We start from the raw sequence: 23,937 nt of genomic DNA, 5'->3' as shown, positions 1-23,937 counted from the left end.
GTAAGAATTACCTATTAAAAATTTTACACTCAAAAATTTTACACTTAATAGAGTGTTAATTGGATTTTACTCTCAAGTTTTTCTTTTAGCCACAGATTTTAATGAGTTAATATGTGACTAAATATAAATACAGTACATTGATTTTAATGCTACTTCAACACTAACAATTAGAGTGTCACACTAGACTTCCCATTGATTTATTACATAGAATTTACATTGTGTCCATTTGTTAATACAAAGAGTGGTCCACTAAATCGTAGATAGGCCTTTATGGATTTAATCAACAGTATATTATATTTAAAGTTCTAGAATTAGACTTTTTCAAAGAGGAATCTCCATTGTATACTTAAAATTTTTTTTTTCAACGTTTTTTATTTTTGGGACAGAGAGAGACAGAGCATGAATGGGGGAGGGGCAGAAAGAGAGGGAGACACAGAATCGGAAACAGGCTCCAGGCTCCGAGCCATCAGCCCAGAGCCTGATGCGGGGCTCGAACTCACAGACCGCGAGATCGTGACCTGGCTGAAGTCGGACGCTTAACCGACTGCGCCACCCAGGCGCCCCTCCATTGTATACTTTAAAGCACAAAAGTGAAGTTCTGCTAAGTTGGCACTTAAACTCTAATGTGTGTGTATATCATTGTCACAATTTCTACAAACCCACGTTCTACCAATGTTTTATATTTTTGCCAATCAGATATGAAGTTTTATCACTGATCTTTTTATTTGGATTTATTCAGTTGCTAGAAAATAGTTGGTTTTTGCTTCATGAGATAAAACAAAATAAATTACAAAAATATGAAGGAGTAAATATAAGACTCTCCACCACTGACAAAAAGTGTAATTAAGCAGAACATCCTATTACTTGCCTGCATCCGAACTGTGGGTAGGGCTACTCTGGTCTCAAAATGATGGCTAAGTTATCATTAATGTGAAGCAGGATCAGAAAGTAATTCTAAAAACAAAGGAGAACTATTGGGAATGAATACAATAGATGGTATAAATGGAAGAATAATACAGGCAAAGACAAAAGAGTAAAATGGGAAGTTTATGGAGAATTCAGAAAAATCCAGATTGGATTTAAAAGAATATTAACATTAAGACAAATATAAAATAAAGAACTGTTACTAACTAGAAGCCTCAGAATAAAAGAAAAATTAAATTTGGAGGAGAAAAATAATCCAGAATATCTGAATCCTCCCCCAGAAATGATAGGAGTCTTGGTGGACAGGTTTGGTCTCTTGCCTTCAGCACCGTGAAAGTTTCTTCTCCCTGCCTCTACCCTACCACCATTTTTGAAAAGCCAGCTGCGAATTATACTGTTGTTTTCTTGTACGTGATGGGTCAGTTTTCTCTTGCCAGTTTCAAGATTTTCTCTTTGTCTTTGGCTTGTAACAGTTTGATCATGATGGAGGGAGTTGTGGAATTCTCTATTTTCCCTGTGTGGAGTTTGTTGACCTTCTACGCTAGGCAGATTACTGTTTTTCACCAAATTTGAGATCTTTCTGGTCAATATTCAAATATTTTTTCTTTCTCTCTCTTCTTCTGAGACTTCTACTATGTATATTATCGGTATGCTTGAGGGCATTCCACTGGTCTTTGATGCTCTGTTCATTTTTATTTATTCTTGTTCTTTCTGTTCTTCGGATTAGGTAATATCTATTAATATATCTTCAAATATATATTCATATTTTATATTTTATTCATATTTTATTTTATTCATATTTTATTCATATTCATATTCATATTTCATATAATATATCTTCATATTTTGCTCTATGCCAAATCATCTTCTGCCAGCTCAAATCTACCTTTGAGCCCTCCAGTGAAATACTCATTTCAGTTACGGTACTTTTAAACCCCGAATCTCCAGTTTTCATAAATTCTGCCTCTCTAGTGATATTTATTTGAATCATTGTCATACCTGCAGTGGTTTCCTTTAGTTCTTCGAACATATTTACAATAATGGTTTTTGAAGTCTAAGTCCAGCATCTGCCCCCCAGCCCCCCCCACCCAAAATTTCAAAATTTCAAAACTTCTGTTGGCTGCTTTTTTCTGTGTGGGTCACAGTTTCCAGTTTCTTTACATGGCTTGTAATTTTTTTTTTTCTTAAACACAGGACTTTTAGATAATATTGTAGTGACTCTGGATTCTGATTTCTACCACAGGAGGGCATTATTGTTGCAGTTTTTTGGTGACTTGTCTGAACTAATCCTTTGGAGTCTGTCTCCCCTGTGGTATACAACTACTGCTGTCTCTGCCCCATATTTTAAATGTTTTATTTATTTTTGAGAGAGAGCGCATACATGGAGGAGGGCAGAGAGGGGGGCAGAGGATCCAAAGCATGCTCTGCGCTAACAGCAGCAAGCCCAATGTGGGGCTTGATCCCACAGACTGTGAGATCATAACCCGAACCAAAATCAAGAGTCGGACGTTTAACCAACTAAGCCACCCAGGCATCCCTAAAAATTCTTGATTTCCTTCATAAGCCTGATTTTAATCCTGTTTAGCATAGGTTCATAGGTAGCCACTGATTGGCTGAAGATTGTGCTCCAACATCTTGAGCCAATAAGGCTTCTACCCTTTGCCAACAAACCTATGTGAATGTTGGGTATTGAATTCAAAGTTGAATCTGTTTACAAGTCTGCTCCAGGTTTTATTTTCCATGGTACGCTCTCGTGTCTCTCCTGTGCCTGAGCATGGCCTCCCATTTAGCCAGGAAAGGGTAGATAGTTAAGGTCCTCTCTCCTATCCTAAGCCTGTGCCCACCCTTTCTCAGAATTCCGGATCACCAGGGATATGGTGAACTCATCAGGGCTAACTATACCTATCTCATTTCTTGGATTTCTGATAAAAAGTTCTGGCTAGTTTGCCACTTTGTTGCTGGCCCCGGTGAGGATCACAACCTCAGGCTAACCACAACCTTGACCTTCATCGTTCATTTGCACCAAGCTCACTACCATTTCCAAAACTACCCAAACGTGGGATTTTTCCTAGCTTCTAGGTTTCCAAATTAAGTCAGTCTTCTCTTAAATCAAAGTGTCTAGTTTTCTAGCTTGCCGTGAGGCTACTGGCCTGACAAAGCTGGGGTAAAACACCAAGAATCTCATTGTTCGTACCTCTAGTTCAGTAGTTTCCTTGGAGAAATACTTCTCAATTTGTTGTATGCTCTTCGTCCACTACCAGAGTCCTGTTCAGTTTTATCAGTGCTTTTGGAGAGAGGATCTGCTAAGCTTCTCATTCTACTGTTCTACATGTCCTAGGAGGTAGCTTAAGTACCACGTACTGGAAGCTAGCATTGAAATGTATATATAACCAGGGTGCCCGGGTGGTTCAATGGGTTAAGTGTCTGACCCCCCAGCTCAGATCGTGATCTCACGGTTTGTGAATTCGAGCCTCGCATTGGGCTCTCTGCTGTCATTGCAGAGCCCGCTTTGGATCCTCTGTCACCCTCTCTCTCTGCCCCTCCCCCCTCTCAAAAATAAATTAACATTAAAAAAAAAAAGTACTGGAAGCTAGCTAAATGAACTGAGGGCATTGGTGTGTGACTACCATAAACTAACATGGGAATGATCTGATAATGGTTAGATCTTAGTAAATGTTCAGTTGATAATTTTAAGATCAGAAATAAATGTTAATTCAGTTCTCACAGAGTGGTAGATGGGGGTCATTTCTTATGTTTCCTGAAACTTTATAGATTGGCATTTGATTATATATCAGTTTATATTTTTGAAAATGTAATTTAAGGAAAGAACATTTTCTTACATTGAACATAAGTGATCATAACTCAGGTTATGCTATCCTGCAGTCAAGTTCATACTTTGACTATTCTAAATGGAAGCGTATTAAGGTCACCTTGAAGGAGCAATTTTTAACTCAGGAAGCTCAATACCGAGATATCACTTGTGATTCCTAGGACTGAGTCTCAGAAATATATATTTTAAACTTACTTCTGGGCTTCCAGTGCACATTAAAAACTGATTACAGCTTATCTACATTTGATCTATTCCCTATTCTTTGAGTTTAATTATGACCCAAAGCAGAAATAATAATCCCCTAAATTTTTAGACATCAGCTAATGGGCAGTGACTTCTTTCAAAATGCTATTATAAAACTTCAGGAGAAAATTGTATTTTACTATGTCTGAACTCTGTATTGAACTTATGTTCTATGTGATTTGAAATCCTGGTGGTTTCTATATTGATATTTAAGGTTACAGCGTCTCTCCCCAGGTAGATATAAACTTCTTGATTATTTGAGGTTTGTTTTCTTTCCCGGTTTGATTGTTGCTTTGCCATAAACATTTTTTATTTTTTTTTTATTTTCTTTTTTAAGTTTCTTTATTTTGAGGGAGCATGCACACGAGCAGAGGAAGGACAGAGAGAGAGGAGAGAGAGAATCTCTAGTAGGCTGGGCACTGTTAGCACAGAGCCCCACGCAAGGCTCAAACCCATGGACCTTGAGATCATGACCTGAGCCAAAATCAAGAGTCTGATGCTTGACCGGCCAAGTCACCCAGGCGCCCCACCACAAAGACAGGCAAGAGTATCTACCTCTTTGGGGCACCTGGGTGGCTCAGTGGTTAAGCGTCCAACTTTGGCTCAGGTTCTAATCTCATGGTTCATGAGTTCAAGTCCCACGTCAGGCTCTGTGCTGACAGCTCAGAACCAGGAGCCTGCTTCGGATTCTGTGTCTCCCCCTCTCTCTGTGCCCCTCCCCTGCTCATGTTCTGTCTCTCTCAAGAAAAAAAAAATGGAAAAAAATTTTTTTAAAAAGAGTATTTACATCTTTAAGAAGAAGGATGTGGCAAGAGGGACTCTAGAAGAATAATGATGGGTAAAAAGATCCATTTTCATATTCTTTTCTCCGCTGTAGGGAAGCCCAATGCAAAGAGCTCATGTCTCCTCACCTCAGGGACCCAGGTTACTCTGACCAGTTAAGGTGTGAGTTGTGATGGCTTTCACCTCTGCTCCCTGTGTCAACTACCTGAGCATGACATATTTGCCCCTCTCTCACCATCATCCAGGGGTCACCATCTTGCTTCAAAGAGACCTCACCTCTGCTTTAAAAGCATATTGCGCTACACAGAGGAAAATACAGTGCTCTTTTTTCAATGCTTTGAGTATCAGAGAATTTAGCATTTGCACCACTGTCTTTGAGAAAGGCATTAAGATTTGAGCAGTCTGTGATACATGAAGCTTGGGTGTTCGTAGCATGAATGTGCCCATCCCTTCCTTCAAAAGCCCCCACAGATTATTTAGAGATAGCTGAAATTTAGGTAAGCATTTCAAGAGTTCTGTAGACATTTGTACAATAGGAAGAAAAATCTCAATGTAGGCAGCTTATCAACAAATGGGAAAGATACTCTTACCCAAAGTCATCAGATGTTTGTGATTTTCCAACATCACCTTCTTGTGTAGCATCTGGATATTCCCACTGCTTCCAAACTAAGTCAATGAGCACATCTCCAAATTTTATTGACTTCTGAAACAACAAATACTTCATGATTCTCCAACTGCCCATATAGTCAAATAGTCCTAGAAGGATGGATCATAAAAAGTGGGAGTCTGAGTCTAAGCATAAACTTGGATAGCAAGGTGGACTAAGAAGAAAGAGAAGACACAAATTAACAATATCAGGAGTGAAATAGTAGCTAGCCATCACTGCAAACCCTCCAGACATCAAAAAGATAATAAGGGAATATTATGAACAACTCTATACACACACTTTGGCAACGTAAAGGGCGTCTCAAAAAGCATAAACTATTATAACCCACCCAATATGAAATAAATATCCCCCAAACTAATAAGGAAACTGAATTCATGATTTTTAAAAATTATAGAAATGGAGAGCAGATTAGTGGTTGCCCAAAGTTAGGGATGAAGCAGGGAGGGACTGGGTGTGCCAGTAAAGGGGTAGATGAAGTTTTTACAGTGATGGAGTAGTTCTGAGTCCTGAATGCCATGGTGGTTCTACTAATCTATATCTATGACATAGGATAATTTACACACATTATACCAATGTCAGTTTTGTGACTTTTATATTGTACTATGGTCCTATGAGTTATAACCAATGGTAGAAACTGGGTGAAGGGTACAGAGAACCCTTCTATATTGTCATTCTAACTCCCATAAATCTGTAATTCAGAATAAAGGCCTAATGAACATACAGTGGGAGGAATCTTGAGTCCTCCACATCGGGTTATTGGGGTGCACATATGCCCCTTGCTTGTCAAATTGTGACACAGACTGAACACTGTGGAGCATTTTGCCCTCATAGAATTTAAGGTTTGGGGAAGGTGAATTACTTATATTCATTGAAAAATTATTACGTTGTTAAAATGTCAGTACTACCCAAAGCAATCTACATATTCAGTGCAATACCTTTCAAAATAATGCCATCATTCTTCACAGAGCTGGAACAAACAATCCTAAATTCTGTATGGAACCAGAAAAGACCCCGAATAGCCAAAGCAATCTTGAAAGAGAAAACCAAAGCAAGAGGCATCATAATCCCAGACTTCAAGGTGTATTACAAAGCTGGAATCATCAAGACAGTATGGTACTGGCACAAGAACAGACCCTCAGATCAATGGAACAGAATAGAGAACCCAGAAATGGACCCACAAATGTATGGCCAACTAATCTTTGACAAAGAAGGAAAGAATATCCAATGGAATAAAGACAGTCTCTTCAGCAAGTGATGCTGGGAAAACTGGACAGAGACATGCAGAAAAGTGAACCTGGACCACTTTCTTACACCATACACAAAAATAAACTCAAAATGGATGAAAGACCTCAATGTAAGACAGGAAGCTATCAAAACCGTAGAGGAGAAAGCAGGCAAAAACCTCTTTGATCTTGGCCACAGCAACTGCTTACTCAACATGTCTCCGGAAGCAAGGGAAACAAAAGCAAAAATGAACTGTTGGGACCTCATAAAAATAGAAAGCTTCTGCACAACGAAGGAAACAATCAGCAAAACTAAAAGGCAACTGACAGAATGGGAGAAGATATTTGCAAATGACATATCAGATAAAGGGTGAGTATCCAAAACCTATAAAGAACTTATCAAAGTCAACACCCAAAGAACAAATAATCCAATGAAGAAATGGGCAAAAGACATGAACAGACATTTCTCCAAAGGCATCCAGATGGCCAACAGATATGAAAAAATGCTCAACATCACTCATCAGGGAAATACATCAGGGAGATACCACCTCACACCTGTCAGAATGGCTAACATTAACAACTCAGGCAACAACAGATGTTGGCGAGGATGTGGGGAGAGAGAAGCTCTCTTTTGCACTGCTGGTGGGAATGCAAACTGGTGCAGCCACTTTGGGAAACAGTATGGAGGTTCCTCAAAAAATTAAAAATAGAACTACCCTACGACCCAGTAATTGCACTACTAGGCATTTATCCAAGGGATACAGGTGTGCTGTTTCAAAGGGGGCACATGCACCCCAATGTTTATAGCAGTACTATTGACAATAGCCAAAGTATGGAAAGAGCCCAAAAGTCCATCGATGGATGAATGGATAAAGAAGATGTGGTATATATATACAATGGAGTATTACTCGGCAATCAAAAAGAATGAAATCTTGCCATTTGCAACTACATGGTTGGAACTGGAGGGTATTATGATGAGTGAAATTAGTCAGAGAAAGACAAATGTCATATGACTTCACTCATTTGAGGACTTTAAGAGACAAAACAGCTGAACATAAGGGAAGGGAAACAAAAATAATATAAAAACAGGAATGGGGACAAAACATAAGAGACTCTTAAACATGGAGAATAAACAGAGGGTTACTGGAGGGGTTGTGGGAGGGGGGATGGGCTAAATGGGTAAGGGGCATTAAGGAATCTACTCCGGAAATCATTGTTACACTATATGCTAACTAACCTGGATGTAAATTTAAAAAATAAATTAAAATTATTACAACAGGTAGTGCTAAATGTGTTACATTGGCCAAGGGATATCAAAAAGTGAGATCACTATTTGTATAGAAATGTTGCCTTCAAAAAGAAGGTAAATTTGGATTATGTCATAAATGAAAAAGCAGGGTTAAACAGAGGAACTCCCAGAAATGCATCCTAAGAGAAATATACAAGAGTTAACTAGAAATACGTCCGTAGTACTGTTTTATCATAGTGAAAAAAGAAAAAAATTGTTTACATTGAGGGATTAGTCAGATTATGCCTATTTATGGGATATACCACAAAGAAGCTATTAAATATTAAAGTCAAGTTTAAATTATAATCTGCCATTGATAATATCTAATGACTTGTAGAATTTACGTTAAACTGATATATTATAAATTTTTTATACTGTGCCTTTGAAAGAAATATACAGTTCCTAGGAAGGATGACTAATAGTGGAAGTCTGAGATGTGGCCATATAGATGTATTTTCTTTGTAACCCATACTTTCAACTTTTCCACTGAATGGGTATGGTTTTTTTTTTTTCTTTAAAGTATTATTATAATAGCAGGAAGGTTGTCCAGGACTTTTGGGTTGACTGAGGAATGAATCTCATTCTTGAGCCTGGAGTAACTGACAGAATTGTGTTATGGAAAGAAGGTTATCCTGGAAATACATCTTTGTGAACATTCCTTTTGGGGCAGATGAAGTATCCAGGACTCAGAATACACGGAATACTCACGTTTAAAATCGCCAGACCTTGGGGCGCCTGGGTGGCTCAGTCGGTTGAGCGTCTGACTTTGGCTCAGGTCATGATCTCACGGTCCGTGAGTTCCAGCCCCGCGTCGGGCTCTGTGCTGACAGCTCAGAGCCTGGAGCCTCTTTCAGATTCTGTGTTTCCCTCTCTGCCCCTCCCCTGTTCATGCTCTGTCTCTCTCTGTCTCAAAAATAAAAATAAACATTAAAAAAAAATAAACTAATTAATACATTAATTAATTAAATAAATAAAATCGCCAGACCAGAAAAATCACTAAAAGGTTAGATGGCCCATGCAGAGTAAATAAAATAATGTAAATAAGTCACAGTGTATATAGTAGGAACTCCTTATGCTCAAGGACCGACTTTTCTCTATTACATTTAATTTGGAAACAATAGATGTGTTTGTGCCAAAATATTCCTTTGGCACCCATTAAATCCTATGCTCTCAGAGTCCCCGCCACCTTTCAATGCCTATGTAGTGATAGGAAGAGAACAGAAAGGTTTTTTTAAAGTTTTTTAATGTTTATTTATTTTTGAGAGAGAGACCGAGTGTGAGTAGGGGAGGGGCAGAGAGAGAGGGAGACAGAATCTGAAGTAGGCTCCAGGCTCCGAGCTGTCAGCACAGAGCCTGATGCAGGGCTCGAATCCACAAACTGAGATCATGACCTGAGCAGAAGTCGGACGCTTAACCGACTGAGCCACCCAGACGCCCGACCACATAAACTTAATGTCCAAATGTTCTGTATCAAAGAGACAAAGAAGAATTGTACATTGATAAATATTAGCCTTCAGATTCTGTATTAGTCTTTATGCACCAAAGCTGTATGCTTTAAATCAAGTAAAACTTAATAGAAACAAAAAGAATTTTTTGTTTTACGTCTGTCTCAGAAAACTACGTGGGCAAATTGAGTACAGAAGAGTGTCACAATTAAACTTGACCTAAATGTTACAAAGTTACTATATACCCAACATTTATTTAATAGCCAGCCCTTTGAGTTTTGTAATGTATTAGGAACAAAGAAAATCTCCACAGATTCTAAAAGCAGAAATTCTATGTCTGGGGCACCTGGGTGACTCAGTCGGTTAAGCGTCTGACTTCGGCTCAGGTCATGATCTCGTGGTTTGTGGGTTCGAGCCCCGTGTCCGGCTCTGTGCTGACAGCTCAGAGCCTGAAGCCTTCTTCGGATTCTGTGTCTCCCTCTCTGCCCCTCCCCCCTGCTCATTCTCTCTCTCTCTCTCAAATATTAAAAATCTTTTTAATTAAAAAAAATTGTATGTCTGATTTTCTGCCCAAACTGATTGTATTTATTAAAAAGCCAAACATAACAAAATAATAAAATATTGTCTGAAAAAATGTTTTCCTCCAAATTTTTATTTAAATTCAAGTTAGTTAACATATAGTATAATATTAGTTTTAGGAGTAGAATTTAGTGATTCATCACTTACATATAACAGTGCTCAACACAACAATCACCTATTTAGCCCATCCCGCACCAACCTCCCTCCATCAACCCCCAGATTGTTCTCTATCATTAAGATTCTTACAGTTTGCCTCCCTCTCTGTTTTTATCTTATTTTTCCTTCCCTTCCCCTATGTTCATCTGTTTTGTTTCTTTAGTTCTACATATGAGTGAAATCATATGGTATTTGTCTTTCTCTGATTTATTTTACCTAGCATAATACGCTCTAGACCCATCCATGCCATTGCAAATGGCAAGATTTCATTCTTTTTGATGGTTGAGTAATATTCCATTTTAAACACACACACACACACACACACACACACACACACACACACACACACACATCTTCTTTATCCATTCATCAGTCAGTGGACATTTGGACTCTTTCCATACTCTGGCTATTGTTGATAGTGCTGCTATAAACATTGGGGTGCATGTGCCCCTTTGAATCTGTATTTTTGTATCCTTCTGGTAAGTACCTAGTAGTGCAATTGCTGGGTCATAGAGTAGTTCTATTTTTAAGTTTTTGAGGAACCTCCATACTGTTTTCCAGAGTGACTGCCCCAGTTTGCGTCCCACCAACAGGGTAAGAGGGTTCCCCTGAAAAAAATTTTTTTTTAAATTTTGTAGTGCAAGCAGAGGAGAAGGGCAGAGGGAGAGAGAATCTTAAGCAGGCTCCATGCATAGCATGGAGCCTGACACGAGGTTCAGTCTCACGACCTCAAGATCATGACCTGAGCTGAGATCAAGAGTCGAATGCTTTACTCACTGAGCCACCCTGGTGCCCCTACCCTAAAAATTTTTTTAATTATGAAACACTACAGCAAAAGAATTATTAATTCAGATTTTGAGCTATTTAGAAAATACAGCTATTTAGAAATTGAGGCTAAATGTGAGCTATAGCCTTACCTGTACTTATTCTTAAATAAGTACAACTCAGCGAAAGGTGCTAGTGGGAACGGGACATGAAGCCAAAACCAGCGATTGCCAGACCAGCCCCTTTCTACCATAAAGAAAAGTGACATGTCTGTAAAAAACCTATGATTCTTTAAACAAAATCATTTCTTAAAAAGGGACATGGCCTTGACCATTTTATGCAGAAAGCCAATCAAAACTTCAAAGGAGCCTGGGTGGCTCAGTCAGTTAAGTGTCCAACTCTTGGTTTTGGCTCAGGTCATGATCTTGTGGTTTGTGGGTTTGAGCCCTGCGTCGGGCTCTGCGCTAACAGTGCAGACTGCTTGGGGTTCTCTCTCTCTGCCTCTCCTCTCTTTCTCTCTCTCAAATAAACTTGAAAACTTCAAAGGGTAGGAACGCCTAGATGGCTCAATCAGTAGAGCGTGTGACTCTTGATCTCGGGGTCGTGAGTTTGAGCCCCACGTTGGGGGTAGAGTTAACTTAAAATTTTTTTAAAAAAAAATCAATAAATCAAACTTCAAAGAACACATTTCCTTATTATACAAAGCAGAAGAAAGAAAATAGATATGGGAAACTTAACCACCTTATTCTAGGAGACAAAGACACCCCCCAAATAAACAGGGCAAGCATAGTACATACGTGTAGTCACAAAAGAATAAATAATTTCTATTTTAAACAGATACAAATTCTAAATATAAAATAGCAAAATTGTTCTGCTATATAGTTAATAAATTTTGTTTCTGGGATGAACATAAACGTTGATTATTGATTACAAAGATCCTGTTGTTTAAATTTTTTACATTAAGAGAGGAAAGAAAAGCTTCCAATGGGCACCAAATTATAAATTTGATAATATTCAGCCAATTTAAAAAAATAATACTGTATGCAGATAAGTCACAGATGAAAAATACAGCATAGAGAATGTAGTCAATAAGGTAATGTATGGTGACAACACTTACCGTTGTGAGAACTGAGTAATAGAATTATTGTCAAATCACTATGTTGTACACCTGAAACTCCTATGACATTGTATGTCAACTATACTTCAATGATAGCTTTTTTAATGCAAAAACTGAAAAAAATACTCCTTGAAACCAAGGAAGAAAAGAAAATCACTTAGATAACAAGCATTGCTACTCAAAACCCATTGCACATAAACATCTGAAATAATGAAACAGTGGGAACATTTTCATTATAACAAAAATGTCTAGGATGCTCCTATTGTCGTTTAGCTTTCTTTGAAAAAAAATTGACAAGGGTAATAAAACACATATATGCGTGTCAAACTATATATAAATATATAGACAAATAATCAACAAAAATGAAAAACAAAATGTGAACAAGTTTATAAGTCAGGAGATTTCCCATCCAGGAAAAGGAAACATTAGAGAAGAAAAAAAAAGCATTGCATTCTCAATGGCAAAGCACCCCTAATTAAACAGCTGGTAATTCAAAAAGAACTGTGTAAAACCTATGGACAGGGCAAAAGTAAAGTCTGAAGGGAATGCTGGAAGCTCCGAATATATTAACCATCAAAAATTCTTGGAAGGAAATATTAATACCAGAAACATTAGTTCTCAAAAGTTGATCCATAAATTTAATGAAGTACCAATAAAAATAGCAATGGGTTTTTTTTTAAGTTTATTTATTTTTGAGAGAGAGAAAGTGGGAGTGGGAAAGGGGCAGAGAGAGGGACAGACAGAATCCCAAGCAGGCTCTACACTGTCAGCATGGAGCCCAATGCAGGGCTTGAACCCATGAACCATGAGATCATGACCTGAGACAAAGATGGACGCTCAACCGACTGAGCCACCCAGGCTCCCCTCAGCAGGTTTTGTTTTTTAATGGAACTTCGTAAATAGATGCTAACATTCAAATGGAGGGGAGTGTGGGAGATGAATCCATTTCTTTAAGAGAATAAGGAAGGGGTTCCCACATCCACAGAATATAAAGCTGTAGTAATTATGGAATAATAATTGGCATAGGAACAGGTGGATCAATGCAATCGAGTAACAAGCCCAGAAATCCACGTATCAATTGTAAAATGATTGAATGAACAACAAGTAGATAAATGAACATCCTCTGGGGGAGGAAGAAGAGAAGAAGAAAGTCTGTATCTGGAGTTGCCCACAGAAGTAAATTCCAGATGAGACAGACACTAACATGAAAAGGGCATACCAATGTTACAATAAATTACAAGAGTTCGGAGTCAGAGGGGAGAGGAGGTCTTAAGCAAAACTTAAGGTTCAAGAAACAAAATGGAAATGACGAATACAGTCAATGACCCTATATTAAAGATAGAAAATCTACCGGAAGCAAAGTGATAGGCAACATATCTGGAGACCTTTGCCTAGGGCATAGCCAAAATTAATATTCAGAATCTATATGCAGCTTAATAACTAAGAAAAGGATAAGCTCTTGGTAGTGAATAAGACTCTGTGAAAATTCATTGTTCAAATGAAGACAAAGGGCCAATAAAGGTGAAAGATGGTCAGATCCAGTAGGAATCAGGGAAATGCAATTAAATTACTCATGAGCTCTAATTTCTTGGCAAGAAAGTCCCAATACCCAAACACAGATAATATCTACTGTGGTCGAGCTCTGGGAACAAAGAACTCCCCAACGCTGGAGATGGGTTTAAAAATTGGTCCGTGTCTTTTCAAAGTACAACTTGGTAATACTTCTGAAAACAAGAATAGCTCATATCTTTTAATGAACTACGTTTTAGCAGAAAAATATCTGCTGTACATTTACAGCAGATTATTGCAACAGTAAAATACGCAGGGACTGTATGGATATATAATTAGAGGAGTACTTTATGGGATAATCAGACTGTGGAATTGCATGCAGAAGTTGTAAGAATTAGAGCGCTCTCTATGGATAGCCATAGACATATCTCTAGAAGGGGCACCTGGGCGGCTCAGTTGGTTGAGGGTCTGATTCTTATTTTGGCTCAGGTCATGATCCCAGGGTCGTGGGATTGAGCCCCGCGTCGGGCTCCACACTGAGTGTGGAGCCTGCTTGGGATTCTCTCTCCCTCTCTCCATCTCGTGTGCTCTCTCTCTCTCAAACACACACACACACACACACATAGAATACGGTGAAGTTTTAAAGAAGTGTTTACAGGATATTACATAGGTTTTCCCATTTTTATACAAAAATCTAAAAATGTTAATTATATGTATAATTATGTATATGCACACATATAAATGCCTAAAGAGTCACAGTCTATAAAAACTGGAGGAAATGAGATAGGGTTGGGGATCAATGGTGATCAATGAAGAATTTCACTTTTTATTCTGCATTTTTTTCATTAATATGAGAATCTGCAGGGGTGCCTGGGTGGCTCAGTTGGTTAAGTGTCTGACTTCAGCTCAGGTCATGATCTTGCAGTCTGTAAGTTCAAGCCCCACATCGGGCTCTGCGTTGGCTCAGAGCCCGGAGCCTGCTTCAGATTCTGTGTCTCCTTCTCTCTCTGCCCCTCCCCTGCTTGCGCTCCGTCTCTCAAAAATAAACAAACCTTTAAAAAAATTGTTTAAATATGAGAATCTGTAAGTATGTTTATAGTTTGAAAGAAGAGAAGTGTGATATGCCAGGACAAACACAGAATTCAGTTTAGCTTTGTTTGATTCTCAGGGTCCAGCTTAATAACCACTACACTCTACTCAATGACATCATGTATATTATATTCATGAAAATTCCTTAAACATTTTAAGAAATATTTTGATCAAATTAAGTATAATTGAATTAAATGTACTTAAAAGTCCTATTTTCTATATGTGGGTGTTTGGCTTGTTTCCAGTTCTTTGATGTCATGCATTGGCTAAGCTTTGTCCTCTTATGTTAAATTCTGCAAAAATTCATCAATCACCTAACCTTTCTGTCTACATTGATATGTTTCTGAATGTTCACCGTCATTGCATTTAACCTCTCAACATTAAGGCCAATTTCATTGTACCTTGGTGAGATTAATAAAAGAATTTGGTGAGGGTGCCTGGGTGGCTCAGTCAGTTAAGCATCCGACTTCGGCTCGGGTCATGATCTCACAGCTCACGAGTTCAAGCCCCCCGTCAGGCTCTGTGCTGACCGCTCAGAGCCTGGATCCCGCTTCAGATTCTGTGTCTCCCTCTCTCTCTGCCCCTCCCCTGCTCCTGTGCGCGCTCGCTCTCTCTCTCTCAAGAAATAAATAAGCATTTAAAAAAAAAAGAATTTGGTAGTGTGCATAATCCCTAAATTTCTTTTCTTATCCAGATGTATCCTGGCATTGCAACAGGTTCACACCAGTCTGTCCTAACTGACCGTTTGCTTTACCCCTGATCAACGGGAGATTTCAGAACAACAGATACAACTCCAGCCGGAGATTTTGCAACTCTTAACAAGTCCTAGCAATTCCAACAAGTTCCCAGGTGGTCCTGATGCTGCTGTCCAATACCTGCTCTCTAGCTCCATCCCCAACTCAGTTGGTCTCTGCTGCACCCCCACAGTGAAATTCCTAGCAAATCCCCCGGCACTGCCTATAGTAGACCGTCTTCTGATACCCTTTGGTCAGTACCTCCTTGAGTCGTTTGTTGAGTGACTATGTGAGTCTTGGAAGAGAACTTCCGCTTTCTGACTAGTTTCATCTGGAGAGACAGACGTGGAAAACTTGCCACTGGACATGAGAGTATGAGAAGCCGGGACACCACAGCAGCTGACGTGTTAGGAACTGCCTGTCGGCATCTCAGAAGAAGAGACGAGAAGCTAATGCGTCTGGGACAGGATTTTTTTTTTAATGAAAGAATCATTTTCTCCTCCCCCTTCTCCTCTTCTTCGTTCCGTCACTAGAGAAGAACAGACTCTGAGAAGCCACACCTTGGAACTGAAAACAGGAGCATGAGAGACCAGGAATCCCACAGCCCCGCCTCCCACCACAGAGCGGGAACAGACTAGACTGTTTCAGACCCCCTAACTTGGACCCTCTGATTCCCTGCTTTACCTGATGGGCCCACAGGGTTGCCACAGCAGCCAGGACCTGGGGTAGAGCAGGCTGCCCCAGTGATCTAGAGTCCGAACTGCCCTCCCTCACCAAATCTGTCCTGGAAAATGAAACTGCCTCTAGCATCCAGCAGACAGGGAGTGAACTCCCTTTCTGCAAGAAGGAAATCCCACTACTAGGGCAGACCCAGCCTACACCCGAACCCACTTATATGGGGCTCAGATAAACACACCCGGAACCTTCTGGTTTCTCAGTCAGGGCCAGTCACCTGCCTACACATTGCCCAGCCCTTCGGGCCCATAGTGTAATGAGGAGAGGATTAGAGCAGTCATCCTTAACTTGAGCTTGTACCACAGGCACTTGTCAAAACATCCATTGCAATCCCCACCCCAGGCTCTCTGAATCAGTAAGTCTGGTGTGGGGCCCAAGAGTTTGTATGTCTCATAAGCTTCTGGGTGCTGCTGGTGGAGGACCATACTTTGAAAACCAGTGGACTGAGGAATAAACAAGACTTAGGCTGAAAAATTATGAGCATTCTTTAGCAATGCCTTCTATGTGCCTCAGTTGTGAGGTCTGTAGTACACAGACCCCACAGGCCTTGTGACCCATTTCCCCCTTGACACTTTGAGACAAAGGGTCTCACTCGGTCATCCTTACCTTCACAAGGTACCTACAGTGGAGGAGGAGAAGTAACTTGGCACCTTAGGCAGAGACACCTCCCCATCCCATGGGCCAACACTGACAAGGTGCCCTCGGGCAAGCAGCACATGCTGTCCCCCTAAGCGTGGCCTGGGTGAGGGATGAAGTGGCCCCAAATGTGAATACCTAGACCAAAGGCCACAGAAGGGGGCACCAGATCCAGATACACTTGTACCCAAAGACAAGTGACACCATCAATAGATGGGGCAGAACAGAAGCCAAAATCGAAGACCAGGAAGGATCGGATGACCCTGTCGGAAGCAAGCAGGACCCAGCAGACAACACCCAGACCAGACATCCTGTCCCAGTCCCGGGACTAAGAGCCCTCTGCATAAAGACTAGATAGATACTGAGGCCCAAGAGGGAGAAGTGGAGAACTCTTGAGGAAGAACGTGCTGAATATCACTTTTGAAATAGGAAAGGAAAAAATTCCTTAGTCAAGAAATGGTTAAATATCAGGAGCTGTCCCCTTGAATGGGATCAAAAGATGAATTTTTATTTCGTCTCATCAGGAATGAGTTAAAAGCATGCCTGCTACCACCACGTCTCCTCAACATTGCAATGATCTTAGTGCAAAAGGAAAGAAAAAGAAATCAAGACAGAAGGATTGGGAATGAAACTATTTGCAGAAGACATGATTATGTCTATAGGGGCACTTGGGTGGCTCAGTTGGTTAAGCGTCTGACTCTTGGTTTCAGCTCAGGTCATGATCTCACGGTTCGTGAGTTCAAGCCCCGTTTTGGGCTCTATGCTGACAGTGCGGAGCCTGCTTGGGATTCTCTCTCTTTCTCTCTCTCTCTCTCTCTTCCCCCTTCCCCCACTTGTGCGTGCTCTCTCAAAATAAATAAATAAATAAATAAATAAATAAATGGATCTAGAAATTATTTCAGGTAAATGAATTTAGCAGGTGCCTAGATATGAAGTAAATATCTTTTTTAAGTCAGTGGTTTTTCTATATGCCAACAGATAATAAATGAAAATTTTAAAATATTAAAATATTCATTTGCATAGTATCAGAGTCATTTCATATAGAGGAATAAATCTAGCGGAAGCTATATTAGGCTTTCAATACTGAAAACAACAAATAATAAGGAGAGAAATTTAAAAGGTTCTGAATAAAAGAAAGAATGTACCATGCTCTTAGGCCTGAAGACCCCCATATTATAAAGATTGCAATTTTCCCCAATTGGTCTGTAGATTTAATGCATTCTCAGTAAAAAAAAAAAAATCCCAGCAGATTTTACTGTTGAACACCTCAAGTTGACTCTTAATATGTCAAGTTGACTGTAATATGTACACACAAATTTGAAGGTCCAGTAACAGCCATGGTCAAATCCAAGAAAAATGACAAAGCCGCAGGATTTCCTAACAACGAGTGACCCTTCCCATTTTTCTATAAGAAGCCCCCTTCAAGGAGATCTCTCTGATTTGGCTTGCTCATCTCCTTCACTTTTTCCTTGGTGACTGGTCTAGGAGTAAACTTTTCTGAGACGTTGTTATAATAGCACTAAGAAAATGAAACAAGGGGCCCTTGGCTGGCTCAGTCAGTAGAGCAAATGACTCTTGATCTCAGGGTTGTGAATTTGAGCCCCACACTGGGTGTAGAGATTACTTTAAAAAAGAGAGAGAAATAAGTGTCACCAATCCTGCTACTTCAGGCTGGGTTAGATAAGAAAAAATATGCCTCTCTCTGCACATTGTAATTATATAGACAGCTATGTATGGAATTTTTGGAATATGATTGGATCATGTACTTGATTTTTGTGCAACAGCATTCTACTGCACCGAGAGTTACTACTGCATTCATAGCACAGAATCGGTATTTTGGAATGAGTGGAGTATGTTTGCATACTGGGTAGGGAAGTGCTGGGTATTTTGTGACTGATTTGCATAATCTGTCGAGTGGGGATCTCAGTCTTTCTTTAAAGATACAGATTATGCAGAAGAATATTGCTATGTAAGAATATGTATGTAGATTATATGGCTTTCACAAGCTCAATAATGGTAAATAAGACCCCAGAAATATCTTCTACTTAATACTTCACACCCATCAATTACCAATTAGTTTGCATCTGATTGCCAAAATATTTCTCAAATCCATTCCCTTCTATCTGTTTCCAGATGCATTCCTAGACCAGGTGCCTATTACAGTCCCTGGGGAGCTGAGTGCCCTCAGTCCCTCAAGCTGCCCCTTCTCCTCCACCCTTTCCTGCTCTGGGAGGTCGGTGGGGGATCCCCAGTGTGCCAACGCTCCCCTCTGCTTGTCTTTCAACAGGAAAACTATATGGAGCCAGTCCTAAGCCATTCTGATTATTAAAAGTATTACTCTGCTGTTCTTAAAAAAAAAAAAAAAAAAAAGTCCTGCTGGTTTCCTAATTAATTTCCTTTCAGATGAACTTTTAGAACCATCTGTCAGGGCACCTGGGTGGCTCAATCAGTTAAGCATCTGATTGCAGCTCAGATCATGATCACAGTTCTTAAGTTCGAGCCCCGTGTCAGGCTCTGTGCTGACAGCTCAGAGCCTGGAGCCTGCTTTGGATTCTGTGTCTCCCTCTCTCTCTCTGCCCCTCCCCGGCTCACGTTCTGTCTCTCACTCTCTAAAATAAACACTAAAAAATTTAAAAAAGACTGTCAAATAAAACAGCAAAAATAAATCCGATTTTGGTTGGGTTTGTTAAACCATGACAAGCTTTCTTGTGTGCAGTTTTCTTCATGTGGCTTCTTCACATTTGTTTTTTTCTTTCCCTTTTTACTTTTTTTCTTCTTTCCAAGGCAGTTTGTGGGAAAAAGTGGTAGCAGGATTGGCCCCGGTGGGCTGGAGGCAAAGCTTTGAGATCACCCCATCCATGCCAGCAAGGACCCCCTAAATTCTTTGTTTCTCAGCTTACTCTAAAGTCACCCCAGAGACAAGGAGACCAAGGTGGACCCCAGCCGGAGAGCTCCTTTCCAGGGCTGGAGAAAGCTGATTTCTTTCTCAGTAAGTGCACTCTGTGTGTTAGTTATGACCATGGAAATGTACAAGAATTCTCTTCCTTGACGTGGGTGTGGTTACACTGGTTTCCCATTACAGTAATTTGGTAAGCTGTACATTTGTTTTGCATACTTCTCCATAAGTGTTTTATATTTCACAAATTTAAAAAGTAAAGAAAAAAAACAGGTTACCAGAATTGATTCCATAAATGCAAGGTGCTTGATAATGAAGTACTTGAGGGCAGCTGGTAAGATCACTGACGTTGTTGTTGTTGTTGTTGTTGTTGTTGTTGTTGCTGCTGTTGTTGTTTAGTTTCCCTGATAAGGGATCATCTGCAGTGCTTGTGTGCTTTGTAGAACCAAACATGCCTGGCTTCAAATCCCAGATCTGCCCCTGAGAGGCTCTCTGACCTTGAGCAAGCTATTTAATCTGTGTTATTCCGTTTCCTCTTTTGAAAAATGAAGGGGCTGTTATGAGGATTGAATGAGATTAGAAAGGAAAAGTTTTAGCACCTTGCTACTCAAAATGTGATGGGGATGGGGGCACCTGGGTAGCACAGTCGATTGAGTGTCTGACTCTTGGTTTCAGCTCAGGTCATGATCTGTCATGAGACTGAGCCCTGCGCTGGACTCCATGCTCACAGTGCATGAGCTTGGTTGGGATTCTCTCTCTCTCTTTCTCTCTCTCTCTCTCTCTCTCTCTCTCTCTCTCTGCCCCTCCCTGCCTCAAATAAGTACTCTTAAAAAAAATGGGATAGGGGGCCAGCAGCATGGGCATCACTGGGGACTGTCAGGAATGCAGGATCTTGTGCCCTACCCCACACTGGCTGAGTAGGACATCTGCATTTTAACAAGGTTCCGAAGTGATTCTATGCACATCACCTAGTACCTAATAGGCGCATAGGCATCCGATCAGTGTTGTTATTACAAGCCCCTTTATTTAGGTTCTTAACTATCTCCACCTTCACAGTCATGAGGTTAGGATATTTTTTTTAATTTTTAAAAATATTTGTTGATTTTGGAGAGAGAGAGAGAGAGAGAGAGAGAGAGAGAGCAAGTGGGGGTGGGGCAGAGAGAGAAGGAGACACAGAATCCAAAACAGACTCCAGGCTCTGAGCTGTCAGCACAGAGCCTGACGCGGGGCTTGAACCCACGAACCATGAGATCATGACCTGAGCCAAAGTTGGACACTTAATGGGATGAGCCACCCAGGCTCCCCGAGGTTAGGGTTTAAATCCTCATTTTGATAAATAAGTAAAGTAAGGCTCAGAGGTCATATAGCTAGTGGATGGAGTTGCTGGGATTCAAACAGATACTTAACTCTAAATTTGATTATCTTTTCAATACATGTTTATGCCTAAAATTAAAAATGTATGCACCATTTTATCCTTAATATTAAAAGGATATAAAGTATCTGTAATATCCTGTGTCCCACATGCCAAATAATTGTGGAGAAAATATTGAATTAATCTTACTATTCTGGTGATTGCATTTCAAAGGGTCAGACAGTGAGAAAGCCTCTCTAGTCTGCCTCTGTCCTCAGTCACCCAGTGTAGAGTTTACAGCCCAGTCTGAGGTTCTAGATCGAGTTCATTTGACACCCAGGCGCACGTCCAAGCTCCAGAGGAACACTAACGAGCTCAAAAGAAGGAAGAAAGGGATGGTTCTAGGCGTACCTTGGAGAGTACCCTTCCTAACCTGAGACCTCTTAAGGCAGAGTAAAAGAATCCCTGAAGGAGTGGGTTCTAGATTGCTGGGCTTGAAACAATTTCTGATTCTCCTACTTCTAGTGAGCAAAATGGGGATAACAGCACCACATCCACGGGCCATCCATGACAGTGTGACGGTGGAAGCTATGAGCAAACTTGGAGAGAGGAGCAGTAAGCCAGGGCAAAAGGGACTGGTAAGGGACAGGGTCTGAGGGGGAAATAAACATTACTGTAGGGTGTTTGAGGGGTTGGCATTGGAATAAGAGCTCACCATCCCCAGCAGATGAAGTGTTCTCCACTCTCCCCTAAACTACACACCAATTTTATTTTCTGCTTCCTCTTTCCAGATTCTGGGCTGGTTTTATACCATATGCGTTACCATACTTATGGTAACTGATTAATTTTTTTTTTCCCCTCGATCCTGGCCAAGGTGAAGAAAAGCTTTTCCTCTTAGCTAGAAAAGCACTGAAAGGTAGTACGGGAGTGAACTTCGCAAGTTATCTAAATCTTGCTCCTTGTTTAAAATAGCAATAACATTAGGGTAGAATGAGTAACTTGCCTGGGATCACATATATCGTTAGCAACAGAATTAAGACTAGAAATTGAGAGAAGCCTCCTGCTTATTGTTTTTAGATGAAATGGATGAATGTCTAGGAAAACATCAATTACTAAAACTGACAACAGAAGAAATAGAAAATCTACATAATTCTTTCACTATTTAAAATTCTTTTAAAAATTCATTCCATAACTTAAAATTTGAGGACCCAGGTATTATCACCAATTAATTTTACCAAATATATAATGAGGAAGTAACACAATCCTGTAGGAATTGTTCTAGAGAATAAAGCAAGAGGAAGTATTCCTCAACTTATTTTTTTTTTTAACGTTTACTTATTTTTGAGACAGAGAGAGAGCATGGACGGGGGAGGGGCAGAGAGAGAGGGAGACACACAGAATCGGAAGCAGGCTCCAGGCTCTGAGCCATCAGCCCAGAGCCCGATGCGGGTCTCAAACTCACGGACCGCGAGATCGTGACCTGAGCTTAAGTTGGACGCTTAACCGACTGAGCCACCCAGGCGCCCCATCCTCAACTTATTTTATTGGCCAACATAATCTTGATATCAAAACCAAATTAAGGATGTTATAAGAATGAAACATTAAAAGTCAATCTCATTCATGAAGTAGAAGAATTCTAAACAAAATATTAGCAAATTGGGCAATATTTCTTCCAGTTCTATTGCGATATAATTTCCAGTTCTATTGAGATACTGTACTGACATATGGTACTGCGTAAGTTTAAGATGTACAGCATAGCTTGGTGGCTCAGTCAGTTAAGCATCCGACTTCGGCTCAGGTCATGATCTCACGGTTCATGGGTTCGAGCCCCGTGTCGGGCTCTGTGCTGACAGCTCAGAGCCTGAAGCCTGCTATGGATTCTGTGTCTCCCCCTCTCTCTGCCCCTCCCCTGCTTGTGCTCTCTGTCTCTCAAAAAATGAATAAATGTTAAAAAAAAATTTTTTAAGATGTAAAGCATGACTTGACTTTTTTTTTTAAGATTTTATTTTTTTTAAGTAATCTTTACACCCAATATAGGGCTCAAATTCACAACCCTGAGATCAAGAGTCATACATTCCACTGACTGAGCCAGTGAGGCACCCTGACTTGACTCTTACATTTTATGAAATGGTTACCACAGTGAATTTAGTTAATATCCATTACCTCACTTAGATACAAAAAAAGCAATATTTTTAAAAGGTGAGATTTCATGATCAAGCTGAATTTAGTCCAGGAATACAGTATTTGTTCAACTCTAAAAATTAAGCAGTGAAACAAAAATATATTAGCAACATACAGGTCATAGCAATAATATGGAAAGTGCATTTGTTAAAATTCAGTCTAGTCATAATTTTTTAAATTCATAATTTCAAAGATCCTTAGCAAACTAGGAAGGAAGGCAGTTTCCTAAATATGATTGATAATGGACATTTATAAGAAACCAACAGCAAGTATACTAATGCTTCATATTAGGGACAAATTTCAATATAATACAAGCCTTTTGGAGTTTCCAAAATTGTAAGGAACCACATAAATTATAAGCAGTAAAGAGCGCTAATTGTGAGTTTTGTTTATGTTACTGAGATTTGGCTATGTCATTTTAGCAAATAAACTAAAATTCACCCATTTAACAATCAAGCTCGGGATTGTTAATGTCCTTGAATAAGTACACTGTTACTAATGCTTTAGGATATTTTGAGTGATTTTGTTACTTTGGCCGTTATTTTAACATTCACCGTTATTAAAATTTTAAATATTTTAATTACTACACCAGTCTCATCCAAATATTCATTAAATGGTAGTGCTCTTAAGGGGCTTAAAAATTCATGAAGACCAATTACTTTGAAGTGAAAATTAGATGTTACAATATACTACAAAGACACTTAAACAAACACCATAATGCACTGTGCAGTTAATTTAGCGGAGAATGCTCAATACAACATCAGAGCTAATGCCGAGAAAATAAAA

The 23,937-nt window shown here is 39.8% G+C and overlaps 1 long non-coding RNA gene across 1 annotated transcript in view; it reads left to right on the top strand.

Moving 5' to 3' along the window:
- Positions 1–17,604, top strand: part of LOC132669703 (uncharacterized) — a 46,141-nt gene extending 28,537 nt beyond the window's left edge. Inside the window, exon 3 of the long non-coding RNA XR_009606214.3 lies at positions 15,313–17,604. This is a non-coding gene — a long non-coding RNA (uncharacterized LOC132669703). The remainder of the gene's footprint in view (positions 1–15,312) is intronic.
- The last annotated feature ends 6,333 nt before the right edge of the window (positions 17,605–23,937 follow it).

The sequence above is a fragment of the Panthera onca genome, chromosome A3 (genome assembly GCF_046562875.1).
Source record: "Panthera onca isolate mPanOnc1 chromosome A3, mPanOnc1 haplotype 2, whole genome shotgun sequence".
Classification (NCBI taxonomy): Eukaryota; Metazoa; Chordata; class Mammalia; order Carnivora; family Felidae; genus Panthera; species Panthera onca.
This window is presented reverse-complemented; position numbering and strand designations above follow the sequence as displayed.